Here is a 10,865-nt window from a genome sequence, read left to right on the forward strand (position 1 = left end):
AAAGTGCCTGGAGGGAACATTGGGGCTTCTTCTCAGTGTCTCTGACATAGGGTTTCACTGTCCCGGGAAAGTCTCTGCTAACACCGTGCAGAGCGCTGTGCCCAATATACAGAAACGTCTTGCGGTATCTCCTACAGGGAAAGTGCCAGGAGGGAATTGCGGAGCTTGTTCTCAGTGTCTCTGAGAATTGCTCTGATTATCTGTGTGACCTCTTTGCTAAGACTCTCCAGAGAGCCGTCCTCAAAACCAACACACATCTTGACATATCTCCCACATTGATCGCAGTGTCTCCAGAAACGGCATTCAAGGAGCCAGGACCTTTTCTCCCTACACTGTCCATTGAGTTGTCCTCAAAACCAATATACATCCTGCTATATCTCCCACATGGAAAGTGCCAGGAGGGAGAAGTGGGGATTATGTTTAGACTTTCTCGGAACTGCTTCAAATCAACTAGATATCTTTGTGCTGTAAATCTCCCAACAGCCAAACGCAAAAGCAGCAAACATCTCGCTGTATGTCCCACAGCCAAAGTGCCAAGAGAGAGCTTGCTCTCCCTGTCTTTGAGTACTGTTTTCACTGTCCCGGTTACCTCTTTGCTAACATTCTCTTCAGAGCCGCAGTGAAACCAGGAACCACGTGCAGAAGGCAGCCACACTGAAAGTGCCTGGAGGGAACATTGGGGCTTCTTCTCAGTGTCTCTGACATAGGGTTTCACTGTCCCGGGAAAGTCTCTGCTAACACCGTGCAGAGCGCTGTGCCCAATATACAGAAACGTCTTGCGGTATCTCCTACAGGGAAAGTGCCAGGAGGGAATTGCGGAGCTTGTTCTCAGTGTCTCTGAGAATTGCTCTGATTATCCCTGTGACCTCTTTGCTAAGACTCTCCAGAGAGCCGTCCTCAAAACAAACACACATCTTGACATATCTCCCACATTGATCGCAGTGTCTCCAGAAACGGCATTCAAGGAGCCAGGACCTTTTCTCCCTACACTGTCCATTGAGTTGTCCTCAAAACCAATATACATCCTGCTATATCTCCCACATGGAAAGTGCCAGGAGGGAGAAGTGGGGATTATGTTTAGACTTTCTCGGAACTGCTTCAAATCAACTAGATATCTTTGTGCTGTAAATCTCCCAACAGCCAAACGCAAAAGCAGCAAACATCTCGCTGTATGTCCCACATCCAAAGTGCCAAGAGAGAGCTTGCTCTCCCTGTCTTTGAGTACTGTTTTCACTGTCCCGGTTACCTCTTTGCTAACATTCTCTTCAGAGCTGCAGTGAAACCAGGAACCACGTGGAGAAAGCACCCACACTGAAAGTGCCTGGAGGGAACATTGGGGCTTCTTCTCAGTGTCTCTGACATAGGGTTTCACTGTGCCGGGAAAGTCTCTGCTAACACCGTGCAGAGCGCTGTGCCCAATATACAGAAACGTCTTGCGGTATCTCCTACAGGGAAAGTGCCAGGAGGGAATTGCGGAGCTTGTTCTCAGTGTCTCTGAGAATTACTCTGATTATCTGTGTGACATCTTTGCTAAGACTCTCCAGAGAGCCGTCCTCAAAACCAACACACATCTTGACATATCTCCCACATTGATCGCAGTGTCTCCAAAAACGGCATTCAAGGAGCCAGGACCTTTTCTCCCTACACTGTCCATTGAGTTGTCCTCAAAACCAATATACATCCTGCTATATCTCCCACATGGAAAGTGCCAGGAGGGAGAAGTGGGGATTATGTTTAGACTTTCTCGGAACTGCTTCAAATAAACTAGATATCTTTGTGCTGTAAGTCTCCCAACAGCCAAATGCAAAAGCAGCAAACATCTCGCTGTATGTCCCACATCCAAAGTGCCAAGAGAGAGCTTGCTCTCCCTGTCTTTGAGTACTGTTTTCACTGTCCCGGTTACCTCTTGGCTAACATTCTCTTCAGAGCTGCAGTGAAACCAGGAACCACGTGGAGAAAGCACCCACACTGAAAGTGCCTGGAGGGAACATTGGGGCTTCTTCTCAGTGTCTCTGACATAGGGTTTCACTGTCCCGGGAAAGTCTCTGCTAACACCGTGCAGAGCGCTGTGCCCAATATACAGAAACGTCTTGCGGTATCTCCTACAGGGAAAGTGCCAGGAGGGAATTGCGGAGCTTGTTCTCAGTGTCTCTGAGAATTGCTCTGATTATCTGTGTGACCTCTTTGCTAAGACTCTCCAGAGAGCCGTCCTCAAAACAAACACACATCTTGACATATCTCCCACATTGATCGCAGTGTCTCCAGAAACGGCATTCAAGGAGCCAGGACCTTTTCTCCCTACACTGTCCATTGAGTTGTCCTCAAAACCAATATACATCCTGCTATATCTCCCACATGGAAAGTGCCAGGAGGGAGAAGTGGGGATTATGTTTAGACTTTCTCGGAACTGCTTCAAATCAACTAGATATCTTTGTGCTGTAAATCTCCCAACAGCCAAACGCAAAAGCAGCAAACATCTCGCTGTATGTCCCACATCCAAAGTGCCAAGAGAGAGCTTGCTCTCCCTGTCTTTGAGTACTGTTTTCACTGTCCCGGTTACCTCTTGGCTAACATTCTCTTCAGAGCCGCAGTGAAACCAGGAACCACGTGCAGAAGGCAGCCACACTGAAAGTGCCTGGAGGGAACATTGGGGCTTCTTCTCAGTGTCTCTGACATAGGGTTTCACTGTCCCGGGAAAGTCTCTGCTAACACCGTGCAGAGCGCTGTGCCCAATATACAGAAACGTCTTGCGGTATCTCCTACAGGGAAAGTGCCAGGAGGGAATTGCGGAGCTTGTTCTCAGTGTCTCTGAGAATTGCTCTGATTATCTGTGTGACCTCTTTGCTAAGACTCTCCAGAGAGCCGTCCTCAAAACAAACACACATCTTGACATATCTCCCACATTGATCGCAGTGTCTCCAGAAACGGCATTCAAGGAGCCAGGAACTTTTCTCCCTACACTGTCCATTGAGTTGTCCTCAAAACCAATATACATCCTGCTATATCTCCCACATGGAAAGTGCCAGGAGGGAGAAGTGGGGATTATGTTTAGACTTTCTCGGAACTGCTTCAAATCAACTAGATATCTTTGTGCTGTAAATCTCCCAACAGCCAAACGCAAAAGCAGCAAACATCTCGCTGTATGTCCCACATCCAAAGTGCCAAGAGAGAGCTTGCTCTCCCTGTCTTTGAGTACTGTTTTCACTGTCCCGGTTACCTCTTTGCTAACATTCTCTTCAGAGCCGCAGTGAAACCAGGAACCACGTGCAGAAGGCAGCCACACTGAAAGTGCCTGGAGGGAACATTGGGGCTTCTTCTCAGTGTCTCTGACATAGGGTTTCACTGTCCCGGGAAAGTCTCTGCTAACACCGTGCAGAGCGCTGTGCCCAATATACAGAAACGTCTTGCGGTATCTCCTACAGGGAAAGTGCCAGGAGGGAATTGCGGAGCTTGTTCTCAGTGTCTCTGAGAATTGCTCTGATTATCTGTGTGACCTCTTTGCTAAGACTCTCCAGAGAGCCGTCCTCAAAACCAACACACATCTTGACATATCTCCCACATTGATCGCAGTGTCTCCAGAAACGGCATTCAAGGAGCCAGGACCTTTTCTCCCTACACTGTCCATTGAGTTGTCCTCAAAACCAATATACATCCTGCTATATCTCCCACATGGAAAGTGCCAGGAGGGAGAAGTGGGGATTATGTTTAGACTTTCTCGGAACTGCTTCAAATCAACTAGATATCTTTGTGCTGTAAATCTCCCAACAGCCAAACGCAAAAGCAGCAAACATCTCGCTGTATGTCCCACATCCAAAGTGCCAAGAGAGAGCTTGCTCTCCCTGTCTTTGAGTACTGTTTTCACTGTCCCGGTTACCTCTTGGCTAACATTCTCTTCAGAGCCGCAGTGAAACCAGGAACCACGTGCAGAAGGCAGCCACACTGAAAGTGCCTGGAGGGAACATTGGGGCTTCTTCTCAGTGTCTCTGACATAGGGTTTCACTGTCCCGGGAAAGTCTCTGCTAACACCGTGCAGAGCGCTGTGCCCAATATACAGAAACGTCTTGCGGTATCTCCTACAGGGAAAGTGCCAGGAGGGAATTGCGGAGCTTGTTCTCAGTGTCTCTGAGAATTGCTCTGATTATCTGTGTGACCTCTTTGCTAAGACTCTCCAGAGAGCCGTCCTCAAAACAAACACACATCTTGACATATCTCCCACATTGATCGCAGTGTCTCCAGAAACGGCATTCAAGGAGCCAGGAACTTTTCTCCCTACACTGTCCATTGAGTTGTCCTCAAAACCAATATACATCCTGCTATATCTCCCACATGGAAAGTGCCAGGAGGGAGAAGTGGGGATTATGTTTAGACTTTCTCGGAACTGCTTCAAATCAACTAGATATCTTTGTGCTGTAAATCTCCCAACAGCCAAACGCAAAAGCAGCAAACATCTCGCTGTATGTCCCACATCCAAAGTGCCAAGAGAGAGCTTGCTCTCCCTGTCTTTGAGTACTGTTTTCACTGTCCCGGTTACCTCTTTGCTAACATTCTCTTCAGAGCCGCAGTGAAACCAGGAACCACGTGCAGAAGGCAGCCACACTGAAAGTGCCTGGAGGGAACATTGGGGCTTCTTCTCAGTGTCTCTGACATAGGGTTTCACTGTCCCGGGAAAGTCTCTGCTAACACCGTGCAGAGCGCTGTGCCCAATATACAGAAACGTCTTGCGGTATCTCCTACAGGGAAAGTGCCAGGAGGGAATTGCGGAGCTTGTTCTCAGTGTCTCTGAGAATTGCTCTGATTATCTGTGTGACCTCTTTGCTAAGACTCTCCAGAGAGCCGTCCTCAAAACCAACACACATCTTGACATATCTCCCACATTGATCGCAGTGTCTCCAGAAACGGCATTCAAGGAGCCAGGACCTTTTCTCCCTACACTGTCCATTGAGTTGTCCTCAAAACCAATATACATCCTGCTATATCTCCCACATGGAAAGTGCCAGGAGGGAGAAGTGGGGATTATGTTTAGACTTTCTCGGAACTGCTTCAAATCAACTAGATATCTTTGTGCTGTAAATCTCCCAACAGCCAAACGCAAAAGCAGCAAACATCTCGCTGTATGTCCCACAGCCAAAGTGCCAAGAGAGAGCTTGCTCTCCCTGTCTTTGAGTACTGTTTTCACTGTCCCGGTTACCTCTTGGCTAACATTCTCTTCAGAGCCGCAGTGAAACCAGGAACCACGTGGAGAAGGCAGCCACACTGAAAGTGCCTGGAGGGAACATTGGGGCTTCTTCTCAGTGTCTCTGACATAGGGTTTCACTGTCCCGGGAAAGTCTCTGCTAACACCGTGCAGAGCGCTGTGCCCAATATACAGAAACGTCTTGCGGTATCTCCTACAGGGAAAGTGCCAGGAGGGAATTGCGGAGCTTGTTCTCAGTGTCTCTGAGAATTGCTCTGATTATCCCTGTGACCTCTTTGCTAAGACTCTCCAGAGAGCCGTCCTCAAAACAAACACACATCTTGACATATCTCCCACATTGATCGCAGTGTCTCCAGAAACGGCATTCAAGGAGCCAGGACCTTTTCTCCCTACACTGTCCATTGAGTTGTCCTCAAAACCAATATACATCCTGCTATATCTCCCACATGGAAAGTGCCAGGAGGGAGAAGTGGGGATTATGTTTAGACTTTCTCGGAACTGCTTCAAATCAACTAGATATCTTTGTGCTGTAAATCTCCCAACAGCCAAACGCAAAAGCAGCAAACATCTCGCTGTATGTCCCACATCCAAAGTGCCAAGAGAGAGCTTGCTCTCCCTGTCTTTGAGTACTGTTTTCACTGTCCCGGTTACCTCTTTGCTAACATTCTCTTCAGAGATGCAGTGAAACCAGGAACCACGTGGAGAAGGCACCCACACTGAAAGTGCCTGGAGGGAACATTGGGGCTTCTTCTCAGTGTCTCTGACATAGGGTTTCACTGTCCCGGGAAAGTCTCTGCTAACACCGTGCAGAGCGCTGTGCCCAATATACAGAAACGTCTTGCGGTATCTCCTACAGGGAAAGTGCCAGGAGGGAATTGCGGAGCTTGTTCTCAGTGTCTCTGAGAATTGCTCTGATTATCTGTGTGACCTCTTTGCTAAGGCTCTCCAGAGAGCCGTCCTCAAAACAAACACACATCTTGACATATCTCCCACATTGATCGCAGTGTCTCCAGAAACGGCATTCAAGGAGCCAGGAGGTTTTCTCCCTACACTGTCCATTGAGTTGTCCTCAAAACCAATATACATCCTGCTATATCTCCCACATGGAAAGTGCCAGGAGGGAGAAGTGGGGATTATGTTTAGACTTTCTCGGAACTGCTTCAAATCAACTAGATATCTTTGTGCTGTAAATCTCCCAACAGCCAAACGCAAAAGCAGCAAACATCTCGCTGTATGTCCCACATCCAAAGTGCCAAGAGAGAGCTTGCTCTCCCTGTCTTTGAGTACTGTTTTCACTGTCCCGGTTACCTCTTTGCTAACATTCTCTTCAGAGCCGCAGTGAAACCAGGAACCACGTGGAGAAAGCACCCACACTGAAAGTGCCTGGAGGGAACATTGGGGCTTCTTCTCAGTGTCTCTGACATAGGGTTTCACTGTGCCGGGAAAGTCTCTGCTAACACCGTGCAGAGCGCTGTGCCCAATATACGGAAACGTCTTGCGGTATCTCCTACAGGGAAAGTGCCAGGAGGGAATTGCGGAGCTTGTTCTCAGTGTCTCTGAGAATTGCTCTGATTATCTGTGTGACCTCTTTGCTAAGACTCTCCAGAGAGACGTCCTCAAAACAAACACACATCTTGACATATCTCCCACATTGATCGCAGTGTCTCCAGAAACGGCATTCAAGGAGCCAGGACCTTTTCTCCCTACACTGTCCATTGAGTTGTCCTCAAAACCAATATACATCCTGCTATATCTCCCACATGGAAAGTGCCAGGAGGGAGAAGTGGGGATTATGTTTAGACTTTCTCGGAACTGCTTCAAATCAACTAGATATCTTTGTGCTGTAAATCTCCCAACAGCCAAACGCAAAAGCAGCAAACATCTCGCTGTATGTCCCACATCCAAAGTGCCAAGAGAGAGCTTGCTCTCCCTGTCTTTGAGTACTGTTTTCACTGTCCCGGTTACCTCTTTGCTAACGTTCTCTTCAGAGCCGCAGTGAAACCAGGAACCACGTGGAGAAAGCACCCACACTGAAAGTGCCTGGAGGGAACATTGGGGCTTCTTCTCAGTGTCTCTGACATAGGGTTTCACTGTCCCGGGAAAGTCTCTGCTAACACCGTGCAGAGCGCTGTGCCCAATATACAGAAACGTCTTGCGGTATCTCCTACAGGGAAAGTGCCAGGAGGGAATTGCGGAGCTTGTTCTCAGTGTCTCTGAGAATTGCTCTGATTATCTGTGTGACCTCTTTGCTAAGACTCTCCAGAGAGCCGTCCTCAAAACAAACACACATCTTGACATATCTCCCACATTGATCGCAGTGTCTCCAGAAACGGCATTCAAGGAGCCAGGACCTTTTCTCCCTACACTGTCCATTGAGTTGTCCTCAAAACCAATATACATCCTGCTATATCTCCCACATGGAAAGTGCCAGGAGGGAGAAGTGGGGATTATGTTTAGACTTTCTCGGAACTGCTTCAAATCAACTAGATATCTTTGTGCTGTAAATCTCCCAACAGCCAAACGCAAAAGCAGCAAACATCTCGCTGTATGTCCCACATCCAAAGTGCCAAGAGAGAGCTTGCTCTCCCTGTCTTTGAGTACTGTTTTCACTGTCCCGGTTACCTCTTTGCTAACATTCTCTTCAGAGCCGCAGTGAAACCAGGAACCACGTGCAGAAGGCAGCCACACTGAAAGTGCCTGGAGGGAACATTGGGGCTTCTTCTCAGTGTCTCTGACATAGGGTTTCACTGTCCCGGGAAAGTCTCTGCTAACACCGTGCAGAGCGCTGTGCCCAATATACAGAAACGTCTTGCGGTATCTCCTACAGGGAAAGTGCCAGGAGGGAATTGCGGAGCTTGTTCTCAGTGTCTCTGAGAATTGCTCTGATTATCTGTGTGACCTCTTTGCTAAGACTCTCCAGAGAGCCGTCCTCAAAACAAACACACATCTTGACATATCTCCCACATTGATCGCAGTGTCTCCAGAAACGGCATTCAAGGAGCCAGGACCTTTTCTCCCTACACTGTCCATTGAGTTGTCCTCAAAACCAATATACATCCTGCTATATCTCCCACATGGAAAGTGCCAGGAGGGAGAAGTGGGGATTATGTTTAGACTTTCTCGGAACTGCTTCAAATCAACTAGATATCTTTGTGCTGTAAATCTCCCAACAGCCAAACGCAAAAGCAGCAAACATCTCGCTGTATGTCCCACATCCAAAGTGCCAAGAGAGAGCTTGCTCTCCCTGTCTTTGAGTACTGTTTTCACTGTCCCGGTTACCTCTTGGCTAACATTCTCTTCAGAGCCGCAGTGAAACCAGGAACCACGTGGAGAAAGCACCCACACTGAAAGTGCCTGGAGGGAACATTGGGGCTTCTTCTCAGTGGCTCTGACATAGGGTTTCACTGTCCCGGGAAAGTCTCTGCTAACACCGTGCAGAGCGCTGTGCCCAATATACAGAAACGTCTTGCGGTATCTCCTACAGGGAAAGTGCCAGGAGGGAATTGCGGAGCTTGTTCTCAGTGTCTCTGAGAATTGCTCTGATTATCCCTGTGACCTCTTTGCTAAGACTCTCCAGAGAGCCGTCCTCAAAACAAACACACATCTTGACATATCTCCCACATTGATCGCAGTGTCTCCAGAAACGGCATTCAAGGAGCCAGGAACTTTTCTCCCTACACTGTCCATTGAGTTGTCCTCAAAACCAATATACATCCTGCTATATCTCCCACATGGAAAGTGCCAGGAGGGAGAAGTGGGGATTATGTTTAGACTTTCTCGGAACTGCTTCAAATCAACTAGATATCTTTGTGCTGTAAATCTCCCAACAGCCAAACGCAAAAGCAGCAAACATCTCGCTGTATGTCCCACATCCAAAGTGCCAAGAGAGAGCTTGCTCTCCCTGTCTTTGAGTACTGTTTTCACTGTCCCGGTTACCTCTTTGCTAACATTCTCTTCAGAGCCGCAGTGAAACCAGGAACCACGTGCAGAAGGCAGCCACACTGAAAGTGCCTGGAGGGAACATTGGGGCTTCTTCTCAGTGTCTCTGACATAGGGTTTCACTGTCCCGGGAAAGTCTCTGCTAACACCGTGCAGAGCGCTGTGCCCAATATACAGAAACGTCTTGCGGTATCTCCTACAGGGAAAGTGCCAGGAGGGAATTGCGGAGCTTGTTCTCAGTGTCTCTGAGAATTGCTCTGATTATCCGTGTGACCTCTTTGCTAAGACTCTCCAGAGAGCCGTCCTCAAAACAAACACACATCTTGACATATCTCCCACATTGATCGCAGTGTCTCCAGAAACGGCATTCAAGGAGCCAGGACCTTTTCTCCCTACACTGTCCATTGAGTTGTCCTCAAAACCAATATACATCCTGCTATATCTCCCACATGGAAAGTGCCAGGAGGGAGAAGTGGGGATTATGTTTAGACTTTCTCGGAACTGCTTCAAATCAACTAGATATCTTTGTGCTGTAAATCTCCCAACAGCCAAACGCAAAAGCAGCAAACATCTCGCTGTATGTCCCACATCCAAAGTGCCAAGAGAGAGCTTGCTCTCCCTGTCTTTGAGTACTGTTTTCACTGTCCCGGTTACCTCTTGGCTAACATTCTCTTCAGAGCCGCAGTGAAACCAGGAACCACGTGCAGAAGGCAGCCACACTGAAAGTGCCTGGAGGGAACATTGGGGCTTCTTCTCAGTGTCTCTGACATAGGGTTTCACTGTCCCGGGAAAGTCTCTGCTAACACCGTGCAGAGCGCTGTGCCCAATATACAGAAACGTCTTGCGGTATCTCCTACAGGGAAAGTGCCAGGAGGGAATTGCGGAGCTTGTTCTCAGTGTCTCTGAGAATTGCTCTGATTATCTGTGTGACCTCTTTGCTAAGACTCTCCAGAGAGCCGTCCTCAAAACAAACACACATCTTGACATATCTCCCACATTGATCGCAGTGTCTCCAGAAACGGCATTCAAGGAGCCAGGAGCTTTTCTCCCTACACTGTCCATTGAGTTGTCCTCAAAACCAATATACATCCTGCTATATCTCCCACATGGAAAGTGCCAGGAGGGAGAAGTGGGGATTATGTTTAGACTTTCTCGGAACTGCTTCAAATCAACTAGATATCTTTGTGCTGTAAATCTCCCAACAGCCAAATGCAAAAGCAGCAAACATCTCGCTGTATGTCCCACATCCAAAGTGCCAAGAGAGAGCTTGCTCTCCCTGTCTTTGAGTACTGTTTTCACTGTCCCGGTTACCTCTTTGCTAACATTCTCTTCAGAGCTGCAGTGAAACCAGGAACCACGTGGAGAAGGCAGCCACACTGAAAGTGCCTGGAGGGAACATTGGGGCTTCTTCTCAGTGTCTCTGACATACGGTTTCACTGTCCCGGGAAAGTCTCTGCTAACACCGTGCAGAGCGCTGTGCCCAATATACAGAAACGTCTTGCGGTATCTCCTACAGGGAAAGTGCCAGGAGGGTATTGCGGAGCTTGTTCTCAGTGTCTCTGAGAATTGCTCTGATTATCTGTGTGACCTCTTTGCTAAGACTCTCCAGAGAGCCGTCCTCAAAACCAACACACATCTTGACATATCTCCCACATTGATCGCAGTGTCTCCAGAAACGGCATTCAAGGAGCCAGGACCTTTTCTCCCTACACTGTCCATTGAGTTGTCCTCA

Source organism: Larus michahellis, unplaced genomic scaffold (genome assembly GCF_964199755.1).
Source record: "Larus michahellis unplaced genomic scaffold, bLarMic1.1 SCAFFOLD_37, whole genome shotgun sequence".
NCBI classification, from domain to species: Eukaryota; Metazoa; Chordata; class Aves; order Charadriiformes; family Laridae; genus Larus; species Larus michahellis.